Source organism: Girardinichthys multiradiatus, chromosome 13 (genome assembly GCF_021462225.1).
Source record: "Girardinichthys multiradiatus isolate DD_20200921_A chromosome 13, DD_fGirMul_XY1, whole genome shotgun sequence".
Classification (NCBI taxonomy): domain Eukaryota; kingdom Metazoa; phylum Chordata; class Actinopteri; order Cyprinodontiformes; family Goodeidae; genus Girardinichthys; species Girardinichthys multiradiatus.
In genome coordinates this window covers 10,894,355-10,907,566 of record NC_061806.1, presented here as the reverse complement: position 1 = coordinate 10,907,566, position 13,212 = coordinate 10,894,355, and the positions used below count along the sequence as shown (strand labels likewise).

At 39.0% G+C, this 13,212-nt stretch overlaps 1 protein-coding gene across 3 annotated transcripts in view; it reads right to left on the bottom strand.

Annotated features, from left to right (window-relative positions):
- The window catches only part of LOC124879290 (hippocalcin-like protein 1), a 72,939-nt gene that overhangs the window by 27,358 nt on the left and 32,369 nt on the right, over positions 1 to 13,212 (bottom strand). Inside the window, exon 2 of one of the 3 annotated variants that reach the window (XM_047383766.1) lies at positions 2,334 to 2,440. The exons of 1 other annotated variant lie outside the window; for it this stretch is intronic. The gene's annotated coding sequence lies outside the window, so the exon portion shown is untranslated. One more of the 3 variants, XM_047383767.1, reaches the window with a different exon arrangement.

Here is a 13,212-nt window from a genome sequence, read left to right as displayed (position 1 = left end):
AGAGGAGACGAGGCAGGATGTTATGATTATATTCTAGGTAAACTTTAAGCTCTAGAACTACTGATTCTAAAAAAAGGTTCCACAAATCCCAAACAGTCTTTTAAGGATCTTTAATCAGTGTTTGAGACTTCCGTTCTGGATTTACTTTCCTAAACACAGGGTCTTCCTAAAGTATTCCTACCTGTTCATCGTTTTCCCTTTTTGTTACAATTAAAAAATGCACCGTTTTAATTGGATTTTATGCAATAGACCAACACCAAACTAGTTCAAAAGTGAGAAATGGAAGGAAGATTGTGCATGGATATGGAAAATAAGAAAAAATGGTGCTGCATGGTGGCGCAGTTGGTAGCACTGTTGCCTTGCAGCAAGAAGGTCCTGGGTTCAATTCCCGGCCAGGGATCTTTCTGCATGGAGTTTGCATGTTCTCCCCATGCATGCGTGGGTTCTCACCGAGTACTCCGGCTTTCTCCCACAGTCCAAGACATGCCTGTTAATTGGTCACTCTAAATTGCCCTTAGGTGTATGAATCAGTGTGTGCTTGGTTGTTTGTGGGTTCCCCAGCGATAGGCTGGCGATCTGTCCAGGGTGTACCCTGCCTCTCGCCCATAGACTGCTGGAGATAGGCACCAGCTCCCCCGCGACCCACTATGGAATAAGTGGTATAAAATGACTGACTGACTGACAATTCTAGCACATCACGAAGTTTTCATCTAAACCTTTCTATTTTACAAGACGAACCTCCATTCCAGCCACCAGTCTTTCACAGCCTCACATGTTTTCTCCCTGTTTTGGCCTATATTTAACTCCATTACTCTTCCATTCAACTCCCATCTCCCCTCTGAAAAAAAGCATCCCCACATTAATATGCTGCCATCACCATGTTTTACCATGGGGACAATTATGTTCAGTGTAAGTTGGCATATAGTCATTTACATTTGGACAGAAATTACAATTTTGATCTCATCTGACCAAACCCCCTTGTTCCATATATTTGTTGTGTCCTCTACATGGCTTGTGGCAAATTAATTTCTTGTTGTTTTCTTTCACCAATGAGCTTTCTAACTGCCAATCCAATAAATGCACAATCTGTTGTTTTCCTTTTAACTTTTATTCCCATCTGAGCTGTTGTTTATTGGAGCTTCTCTTTAGGTAATGTTCTACTTGCCTGTCAGTTTAGGTGGGCAGCAATGTCTTGGTTGGTTTGCATTGCTGACAGCATGGTATATTGTTCAATACTTTACTTTTTTTGTTTTCTCTTTAAATTTTCTTTGATGCAGAAGTACTCCTGGACCAGAGCTTCTGCAGGGCAAATAACCGCTCACACTGAGCCAAGTTCTGCAGGAGGTTTCTTCATATTAAATCTCTCACACTGAGCATTGCTCAGTATGAGAGACTGCTGCAATGTCAGTCACTTGATGCAATTATTTGGGTTTCCTTAGATAGAATGCTTCTTACCAGTTGGAAAAATGAACTGATTTTGGATGCATTGTTTTAGAACTAGGATTGAATAGTACATCAGCTAACAGGATGTAGTTTGGTAAGGTTTTTTTGAATTGAAGAATAATCAGATATAGGTATACATATTGGGTCATTTAAAACTACTAAATCTATCAAACAACATGCAGTTAATGTTTTTTTTTTTTTACTTTATATGCTCTTGAAAAATAAAATATTTGAGTTAGTCAAAATCGGGTTCAGACCTTAAAATCGGGTTTAGACCAGAAAATTGGTATTGACCAGGAAAATCCAGATCGGTGCGTCTCTCCTTCTCACTGCAATTTTTACAGTAAGTTCACCACAAATTTAATACATTTTAATCACAACTAGGGCTGCACAATACAAAAATCACATTGCAAGCATTTAATGGTGGGTTATTATTTATCTAGGTACAATGTTACCTAACCATCAGCCAATTTACATTACATTTCATCACACATTTCTAACCCTTAATATTAATATTGCTTTTGGTTGTTTTCATTGTCCATGTGATCCTTTTCAAACATTAAATAGACTCTCTCTCCTGAAGCTCTGTAACGGACTCAACAGAGCCCAAAAGACAGATTTTAGGAATTAACAGAGTGTAAAGTGACAGGCAGTCTGCCAGAAGTCCACAAGCTAAAACTACACAACAAATACTGTTTAAACACAGCAACCTTTTCAGTGTACTCACTGCTGCCTCCCTCAAACCCCCTGTGTTTTTTATTGTTTTTAATCTTTCTAAAACTGGCTCTGACCTGTGGAAGCTGAAAGCCTGGCAATCATTGCATTGTAAAAACACTTTTGTCCTCACCAGTCACACTTGTTTTAATCCCACTGTTGCCCCCAGAACCTACTTCCAGTTTCTTGAAACAGGTCTTTTCTCCCCCAGCCTTCCATCCTGCAGCGCATAAAACATTAATCCATCTTTCCCGTCTGAGTGCCCAGCTGTTGGTGTTCAACCCTGTTGTAAGTCGACAGAAAAGCAGACTCTGAACATCTGTTATGGTGCTCCACAGCTGCTAAGCAGGTCAGTGACCTTATGGCTGATGATTCCCACAAAAAGGGGAGAAAAAGGAGGAAGAGGAAAAAAAAGAAAAGGACATACAGATAGATAATTTAAGAACAAAAGATCATGGACAGTGAGGATGGTAAAAGTGTTCTTTAGCTACTCAATTTTTCAAGTACTGTAGTAACTTTTTATTTCAGCAGTTTACTAACGACTGTCGTTTGTGCATCATTTCTAAAACAATGAGCACTATAATCAGCTGGGCTTCCTTAGATAGACAACTGGCATCATAGAGCATTCATACCCATAGATCTTGTCACATTACAACAACAAATTAAGTATTTTCTTTAGGATCTTATGTGATAGATCGATGCAGAGCCATTAAGAATTGTGTAGTGAAAGGAAAGTAATTTATATATATATATATATATATATATATCCAATTATTGTCATAATTTCATTTTTTTAAATAAATTGATTATATTTGCACCACCTTTTTATTATTGTGCTTCATGTTAGTGTTGCGCACTATATTAGTTTGACGTTGTGCTCTTTATAGAGTAAAACAAGAATAACCAGTTTGTATAAGCTGGCTAATTAGTCAGTCTATATGCTCAGGTAGCAGCCGGCCCGCATTCAGCTGCTTAACAGACATGTTGCTCTAGCTTGCTAACTCTAGGTTTAAAAAAAAACATAATTTTCTAACACTGATAAGAGTGGCTGAATTTTTCTTTGTTGTAAGCGAGGAAAAAATATAGGCGCTTTCTTCTGGCTAACTCACCAGCAGTGCACAGCAACAAGTGGGGAAGGGGCAGTGCTGTGTTACTGTATGCTCCATACAGAGAAAAGTCCGGTAACCTCTTCTCTGGCATCTCATTGAAGGGATTTTGACAGAAACTTTTTATTTTGAAACCTTGGCGTGCTTCGATAAAACTAGCCCGAAGAGACTTTTTTTTCTCAGTTTTGTTTTTGAATAAGACCTTTAACTCTGACTAAATTAGGGGCCGGACATGTTTTTTTTTTAAATTATTGTTATTAATTAACTAACGTTTCCTAACTAACTACATATCATTTCACTGTGTATGGGACTGCCCCAAACCCCAGAGAAACTGGAAGGTGGTAGCGCATACTTTTTCTGACATTGTTGGAGTACAGGGCTCATGTTATGCAAAACGTCATCTACTGGGTAACTACCCAAAGAACCGTGTCTCTTTGATATTGAAGAGGTTTAAATATATTGGAGAAACTGACCTATATTGTCAGAGGAAAGGCAGATGAGTTTGGGAATGTATGGAGACCTTTATTAGCTTTTTTGTAACAAAATAATGCCTAATTCAATTAAAATTTTGGGCCAGTACCTTTTTTTGTAATTGTCTACATATGTTTGCCCATTCAGGGAAACTGTTTATGTTTAAAACAGTTTACTTACTTTAGTGAAGGCTCACATGACAAGAACAGAAAATCTTAATGCAGGCAATGACAAATAGCTTTGCAATTTATTTTTCATTTTAGCTACCAGTAGCTGTGATATTTTTTTTTTTTTTGCAACTTTATAATTAGATTTTTTTTTGGATGAAACCACTTTATTGCCTGGGAACCCTCCAGAGAAGCCTAAAGCCCAAAAGTGGACACAAAAAGTAATTTAGTTTCAGGAGTTGCATAAGCTGTTCCTTAAGGAGACATGAGGCAGGTTTCAAGGAAAATTATTCCAGTCAACTGAGTGAAATCGTCCCACAACCAGCTGAAATCATTTCTCTGGATCGCACTGTGAAAGAATAACATCAGGCATATTGACTAACTGTGAACAGAGAGGTACTGCCATTGGGTAGGATGACCGAGGCTGGCCAATATCAGATGCTTAAGAAAAAAGACTGATATGGCTCACCTGCCCAGCTTAGGTTGTACTATGTTATAAAAAAAAAGCTACAGAGCAGTAGATTTGGTGGGGAATGAAGAAAGGAGGCAGGAAGAGGAATATGAAAATGAGAAAAGTTGGAGAAGAGATAAGTCAAAAGTACAGTTTAAGACTTCAGAAAGCCTCTCAGTCAGCTGTTTAATGTGCTCATAGGAGGATAAAACGGTGCATTCATTTCTCCCGCCAGCACCTCAGACATAATGGAGAAGCAGGGATGAAAAGAGGAAAAGAAAAGGCTGAACGACGAGAGAAAAGGCAAACAGCAATAGGAGGGGGTCTGGAAGTTGTATGCATGGCTGAAGTAAAGCAACAAGGCCACATAAGAAAAAGGAACAAACTAGCGGGTGCTATTGATTCTTTTTTGTCTTCTTTGAGTGTTTTCAACCTGTTGCCTCCTGTTGCCCTGTAAGCGCAGCATTTTGAGAGCCCACCTGAGAAGAAGGGCAGCTCATACATTTTACTTTATTTTTATCCCATTTCTTTCTTCTTCTCCCCCATCCCTCTCCCCCGCAGTTTCCTGTCACTTTTGGCTTTTGTTTCCTCGCAGCTTCCTGGTGACCTGCCGATTCTTTCTGTCACACAGGACAGAATGAATGGCCGTTCACTGTCTGCCTTGTATTACTCTGAATGTACTCAGAGATGATTTGTAGAAGATTGTGTGACCTTTTCTGGTCCTCTTCCACTTATCTGCCCTGCTCTGTGGCCCACAGATAGGCTTGTTACATCCACCTCTACAGTTAGATAAAATCTTTCATTGCTCTGTCCGATTACAGTCTCACCAACTGGATCATACATGCAAGCCTACTGAAACTGAGGGCATGGCCATGGAGTAAATAGTCAACCCAGCAGGTCACTATATGTTTTGCTGGTCCAAGCTTGCTCATTGTACAAGATAGCATTTTATTCTGCATTTATTTTCAACCAAAAGTAGTTCATAGATATAAAGTAATTAACAGTACCTTAGAAAAGTGGAACGAATAAAATAAATACATTTTCAATCTTTTTTTTACTAATAAAAGGCTGAAAGGTAAGGCTCACATTGTTATTCAGACTCCTTTGTTACCTCTAAATTAGCTTCAGTCGTCAGTAATTTTCAGTCCAGCTGTGTGTAACGTAATCTCAAAGAACATCAGTGGACAGCTTACTGAAGACCAAGGAACACAGCAGGCAGGTGAGGGAGAAAGTTGTGGAGAAGTTTAAAGCGCTGTTTGTGTATAAAATAACATGCTAAGCTTTAAAGATCTCATGGAGCACAGCACAGTCCATCATCTGAATTTGGCACAAGTGCAAAAACTACCAATACATGGAACTGACAGGATGAGCAAGGAAAACATTAATTAGAGAATCAGCCAAGAGACCCATAGTAACTCTAGAAGAGAACAACTATTAGCTGTGGCTTCCACAAATGACAAGAAGAAAGCCATTGTTAAAAGAAAACAAGGAAGTCTCATCTGAATTTTATCTGTGGTGCTTATCAAGGGTCCTGGTCATATTGATCCATTGTTATTGTATATCTTTTATTCATTTTTGTGTTGCCATCTAATAATTGAACATGTGTGTCACGTCACGTGTGTACCTTCCATGCGTCAATTCGTATCCACCAGGGGAAATGTTTTGTACCAACTTTGACAAATGACAATTTCAAGTAACTATCTATAATCAACTCCATATTATCTATTAGAAGGAAGTCCCTCAGCATTGTTCATTAGTCAAATCAGAGTCCTTTTTAATCATATTTTGTAAGAGGCTGCACCCTGAGCACCATCCCCATGGTGAAACATGGTGGTAGCCATATGATGCTGTGGGGATGTTTTTCCTTATGGACAAGGACGCACGACAGATTTGATGAGGATAATAAAACATATTGGTTGTACTGTGACAAAATGTAAAAAAGGTTTAAGGAGTGTGATTGCTTTAGAAGGTCATTGTAAAGACATTACCATGGAGGTTACCAAACTTAACAGTCATCTTATTTTGTCACTAGCTGTTTTGGTGTGATTTGAACTAAATGTGATATTTAAGAAAACTGCCCAGCAACAGAGTCAAAGAGTCTTTGTGTCGTAAATCCTACAGTATGTTGTTATTATCAATGTTTGGGTCACTGGAGAGTGTGAGATGAGGGTGTGTTAATCAAACAACAGGGGTGTTATGGCGCTCATCACATCATGCATGGAATAAAAGTGCCCTGTGGCAAGCTCAGTTTGGCTGCAATTTGCCACATTGGTGAGTGATTGCTTGTGATTTAACTTAATCCTAAAATGCTGGCGTCTTTAATGTGTGATGAACCGCTGCCACAGAAACTGTTAAGGGTGAGGGAGTCCTGATGAACTGAGCTACGTCATTAACTTTTCCTACTTTGGTGCTCCTTGACAAGCCACGTGTATCGGTCAGGTAGGGTATTTCATTAGAACACCTGTTTCTGGAAGGAGAAACAAAGAATTAACATGCTGTATGACTGAGTGCAAATAGTAACACTAAACACACAGTAAAACTAAAATAACTGTTGTTCTAGATTTTGGTCTTATGATTTCTAGAATGTGAATGGAAGTTCTGCAATATGTTGGTTTATGTCATTTCATAGAAAATATATAATTTGGGTTTTAAGACACCAGCACTTAATGTAAATGGACTGATCTTATATAGCGCTTTTCCAGTCATGCCGACCACTCAAAGTCCTTTAAACTAGAGCCACATTCACACACCAATACGCAGATCAGTGGACAATTTTAACTTAAATGTCCTGCACATCAACACATGCACGGAGAAAGCTGGAATTGACCCCACAACATTCGGATTGCAAGACAACGGAGCTACCGTCGCATGTACATTGTGGGAGATCTTCTGCTCAGTTAAATCAGGGAGTGTAATATTTTTCCAAACCAAACCAACATCTGGCTTCTAGAGAACGCTGCTGGTCAGTGGGAAGCAGGACCTAGTTACCGGCAGCTAGACCGAGTGACATGAACATTTGAGTAGTTATACTATTTTTACAACCAGCACTACACTACTGCTTGTTTTAGTCTGCTGAATTTATTAAAGTTCTTTGTCTAAGCTTGTAATAATTTACATTTTAATTCTGTTTAAAAAATTGAAGTTTCTTTTTTTAACTAATGCTGTAATCGGGTTGTTGCTAATCAACTTTGTATGTGGTTAATTGAGTCATAGGGCAATTAGCCACAGTGGGTAATAAATAATTTCTGAGCCCAAGAGAGAACCCTAAAACAGATTTATGTCCTTCTGTAGCGGGAACAGTAAACTAAATCAAACAGACCTGTCTAAACATCTTATCTATGAAACCCACCTCTGTCTTTTTTGTTCAGCATGTTTAATAACAATAAATAAAAATGCGGTAAGAATTAAATAAATATTTTCTGATTTTCCGTCAGGCTCTGTACTGTGCCGTAATTATCAACAAAAACATGGTCTAAAGGCTCAAAGACAAAAGGTTAATAACGACTGCCCCAGTTTCTACAGGAGTTTTTCTCAAACTTTCCAGTTTTCTGCCTACAAACGTAATTGTGAAAGATCTGTGACCCCAATTATCAGTGTCCGAGGTACACAAACAACCTCGACACCCACTGTATTTTTTGTATTCATTTAGGAATGTAATTCTTTTCTCTCTTTTAACAATTATATGAAAAATATGCTTCTAGCAAGTACCTTTTAGTTTTATTTCATTTCTGGAAATTTTGTGAAGATACCTCATTACCCTCCTTTCCCCATTTGGTGTATTAATGGTGTCCCAACCCCACCTTTGGGAACCACTGATCTATGGGACCACCTTAGCTTGAATCTCCCAAGTCAGCATGATTCTGGAGGGCAAATGTGTTTCAAACCCAGCAGATCTTCCTGAAAATTTAATTTCTATAGGAAAATATGGCACAAATCAGCCTTTCTTCCTTCTTTCCAATGTGCTTTAATCTAGATTCTGATGCTGCTATACAATTCTTCAAGTCATCCAAAAGGAAAATAAATTATTCATGAGAACAAAACATTTTGTGCAGCATGGCTGAAGGCATCCACAACATGAGGAAAAAGTCATCCGCTAATTAAATTCTGCATCAGTGTGTTTATGAAACGCTGTGTTAATTTAGTGAATTTACTAACAATAACATGTGAAAGTTCCTGCAGAGCAGAGTTTTGGCCATCAAACTAATGTCTGATATCTAATCTTATTTCGACATTATTCAGTTTCCACCATTTGTTCTAGCTGCTAAATGCTGTTTGCCCCATCCTTGTCAGCAAGAAGTACCATTAAGTTTTTCCAATAATTGGCAATGGTTGTATTGCATTGTTGTTGAGAAATTTTGGTCCTCTATTTTTTGCAGAAGTCTTTTTTGCAGAAATCTTTTAATTCAGGCACATTGGTGGGTACTCCAGCAAGAAGGGCCTGTTTAAGGCCACACCACAGCATTATAATCAGAAGTCCAGACTTTGACTAGGCCACTCTAAAACCTTAATTGTGGTCTTTTTCAATTCAAATTCAATTCAATTCAAAGATACTTTATTGATCCCCGAGGGGAAATTAGAATTCCAGTACAACCCATCCAAACACATCATGACACAAGACAATGGGGGACGGGTCACCGAGGCTTTGCTGCCCGCTCACAGGCGCTGCCCTTGCTAGATGAGAAAAGAGGCCACATTAGGTAAGTAGAAGGAAAAAAAAATCATATTTCACACTTTATCCTTAGCAGGATACAGTTTGAGATTGCAAAAAGCCTCAGCACAAAGAAGCAACAAATTTACAAAACAACATCATGCTGGGAACGGTGAAGGTGGTGTGAGGGGTGCATATGTTTATCTTGAGCATGTGTGTGTGTGCGAGTGAGTGTGTGCAAGTAAGTCCATGAAGCACTGTCACAGAGGCCATTGTCCTTGATGGTTCGTTGGAATGTACATCAACCGGCCAAGTTCTGAGCAGGTCCACAGGTGTCCTCAGGGAAGGGAGGGGGCAGAGGGAGCAGAGCGTCATGTTTACATAACTTCCAGGAGAAGTTGAAGATAGCCAGCCATCAAGGCCGCGCAGGGGAGCCAGATTCAGAAAAACAATAATTATTTGGATTAGGCTGACTCTTAATTTTCCATCAGCCTTGAGAGTCTCACTGGTGCTTCTCAAAGGCGAATCCAAATAGACAAATTCGTGGTCTTTCTGCCAGATCCAAGCGAACAACTTTCTCCAAGATTTATACCATTTCACCCCTGAGTCCAGGAACCGCAACCCGCTTGCGATCCTGTGTAAGGATCACATCCAGTCTGCGATTCAGCTCACGTAACATCTCAGTCTGAGTGTTGATCGCTCTGAAGATCCCATCACACATGCCAGGCAGCCTTACAATGGCCAGAACAGCTGCTGACATTCTCCGAATTTCCCGATATGCCAGGTAACCGCTAACTCCAAAAAGCAGAAATCCTGATATCAAACATCCAATTATATACCGGTGGACTGGTGTGCAGCAAATCATGGTTCTGCTGCATAAGCCAATTGCGATTCAGCTTAAGGTCACAGATTGTTGGCTAGACATTTTCCTTAAGGATTTCCTCACAGAGAGCAGAATTTCTGATTCCATCCTGAAGCTCCTGAAGCAGCAAAGCAGCCCCAGACATTGAACTGGTGCCTATCTCTATCAGTCATCCAGGGAAGATTGACAATGGCAACACAGAAACACACAGGACAAACAACCATGCACACACATTTTCATACCTATGGGTAATTTAGAGACTAATTAATCGAACTGTCATGTTTTTTTTTTACTGTGGGAAGAAGTAGAGTACCCAGAGAGAACACATGCATGCAGAGGAAGAACATGCAAACTCCATGCAGAAAGGCCCCAGGCCGGGATTCAAACCCAGGGTCTTCTTGCTGCAAGGCAATAGTGCTACTATCTGTGCACAGTGGCACAGTTGGTGCTCTTACTGTTCTCTTCATTAATGAAATCATGTTGTGGAAAACTGCATTTTTTATTTCCTGGGTTTATCTTTGTCTGATGATCTGAAACATTTAACTGACAAAAAAAGGCAAAACAGAAAATGTAAGGGGGCAAATATCTTATGACCAACTGTAGCTGCCTTACAGCTGTTAAGTTTGTAGCTTTAGCTTAGCTGTCTGCTTTCCCAGAAAAATACGATGAATTAGAGCTGTGAGGCCGATCCAAAACAGCATACTGTGGAATGTAAATTAAAAAAGTGATATGGAAAATCTTCAACCTTTGGCGAGGCATGAAGTAAAACCTCAGAGACAGTCTGCTACCGATAGTGATCAGTGTTTAAACATTCAGGCAGTGCTCTTAAAGTTAAAATGTTGGATTGGATTACAATCTTTTAAAAGTGTGACTCTTCACAAACTGATAAAAATCACTGCAATATCAAGTGATAACCCTTATAATGTTTAATCAAAAATATCCATGTACTTTGTTGATGACACCAGCCTGCTTGGGGAATCTGAATGATCTTCTTTTCAAAGCAACTCTACAAATACTGTCAACAAAAAAAGATATCAGTGCCTTCAAAACCTTGATTTTCCATCTAAAATAAAACATGGTTTCACTGTGACACAATTAGGACACTGCCTTTTAGTGGGAGTGTCTATTGTGTAAACAAAATACAACATGATAGAGAACGAATACCAGTGAGCTGATAGTTATTTTTACTTTTAATTTTAATAAATCAGTGAAACACTTTAGCTTTCTCTATACTGTTTGTGGGATGTAGCAACTGTCATAGATATGTTTTTGTAATGTCTTATTAAAAGGACCCGAAAAAACAAGTAATTGGAAAATACGGTTTACTGATTTTATAAAAAATTGTATGATGTTGGGACTTGGAGAGTGGAGGGTTACTGAAATAATCACAAGATGATGACCTCAACCTGGGTGAGGAGAGATTCACCAACTTCTTAAAAGATGTTACGGGAGCTTCCGTCCTGAGTGTGTGGGAGGCTTCAGCCAGCTGGGCCAACGGCGAAGCCTCGAGGAGCGCCTGTCACAGAGAGGGAGTTGCCTTAACTGGGCAATCCTGGCCAGTCCAGGTTCGGCACACAAAAATCCACAAAGCTGACAAATCTAGTCCAGGGCGAAGGTCAAGTATCACAGAAGCAGGTAACAACAAACCAGATAGGGGCAGGTAGGAGACCAGAGATGGTAGTCTGATCCGAAACCAGGGAGTAAAATCAAGTGGGGAATCCAAAAGGGACCAAACGAGAGGCAAAAATCCAAGGGAAACAAAACTAGGTAATAAATAGGAGATCGTAATCGGGCATGGAAGAACCGCTACATGCAAAAGGCTTCTGATGATCTGGCGGACACTCACTGAACGGGAGGCAAACTGATGGATCAAAAATAGTTTGGTGTGCATTCTGCCATGAAAAAAAAGAAAGGAATCCCAAATACTGTTAAAAAAAGTGATTATTGGCATTAACAGAGAGTCTTAGAGGTTAGGTTGCACCCACTAGAAGGTGTCTCCAATATTATCTGCTCTTTTCACACCTTATTAACAATGAAACTGTTTGGGTTGGCCAATAAAAAGACAAATGGTATACTCAACACCTCATTAAATGTGCTAGTTAAATGCCAGTTTGCGCTTTGAATGACAGACTGGGTCCTATGCAGAAACTTAAGTGACATATTGATTAATACATAACTGAATATACAATGCTACAAATACTGACAAAGAATTCCCCCCCTTAAAGATTTATTCTGTTTTGTTGTTTTTGTCACATCTAAATGTTTCAGATTATCAGACAAAGGTAACCTGAGTAAATACAAAAGACATAATTTTATATATATTGGAAAACAAATACTCAAACTGACCTGGCCTCTGTGAAAAAATATCCGCCCCCTTGATAAATAAAGAATTAATTGTGGTTAACTACGTTTTGGTTCAACTTCATTAGCCACACTATGGCCTTAAGGCTGCCAAAAGCAGGAGGCTGTCAAAGTGCAAACCACCGCCGGACAAAAAAGCTCTTTCTACGGACTGATGGGACAAAACATTTTGAAAGATGTATGTTCTATTACATCTGGCATAAATAAAAGTATATTAGAAAAACAACAGTCAAACATGATGGGGTTAGCTTGATTATTTGGGGTATTTTTAGCTGCTTTAGGAACTTAATGACTTGATGGTAATGAAGGTATCATGAGTAGTGGAAAATCCCGAGGGATATTATTTGATTTAAAAAAAAACAATCAAATTTTACTTTTTGGAATGTTCTAGTCAAAGTCCGGACTTTGACTGGACACCATGGTGTGATCCTCAGCATGCTCAAAAACCCTACAATATGGCCTGAATTAACACACTTCTAAATAAAAGGGTGAGCCAAAATTCCTCCACAGCGATGCATAAGACTCACAGCCAGTTATTGCAAAAGGTCGATAGCAGTGTATCCTGCCATGAAGTGTGGCATAACCAGTTGACCGTTTAGGAGGCAGTCACTTTTTAAATATGACCAGGTTTCTGTTTTTGTGTTAAAACAGGTCTCATATACTTATATCTAAATCTAATCTAAAATATTTAGGTGGGACAAAAAAAAAAAAAACAGAAACAGAAGAAATCTACATGAAGGGAAATACTTTTTCACAGCATGAAAACATCATAATGAATATTGCTTTAATATCTTAGACTATGCAAAAAGAAAATAGATCAGTATTACTCATTTTCTCTTTTACAGAAATTTTACTTTTAAGACAAATTGTCAGCACAACCCTTTTATACATTCTTAACCTGTCCTTGTTTCTGGTCACTAAGAATCAAGTCATCATCTGAGAGTGATGAAGAACAGTGACTGAGAAACATGAGAAAATTAAGGAGAAAA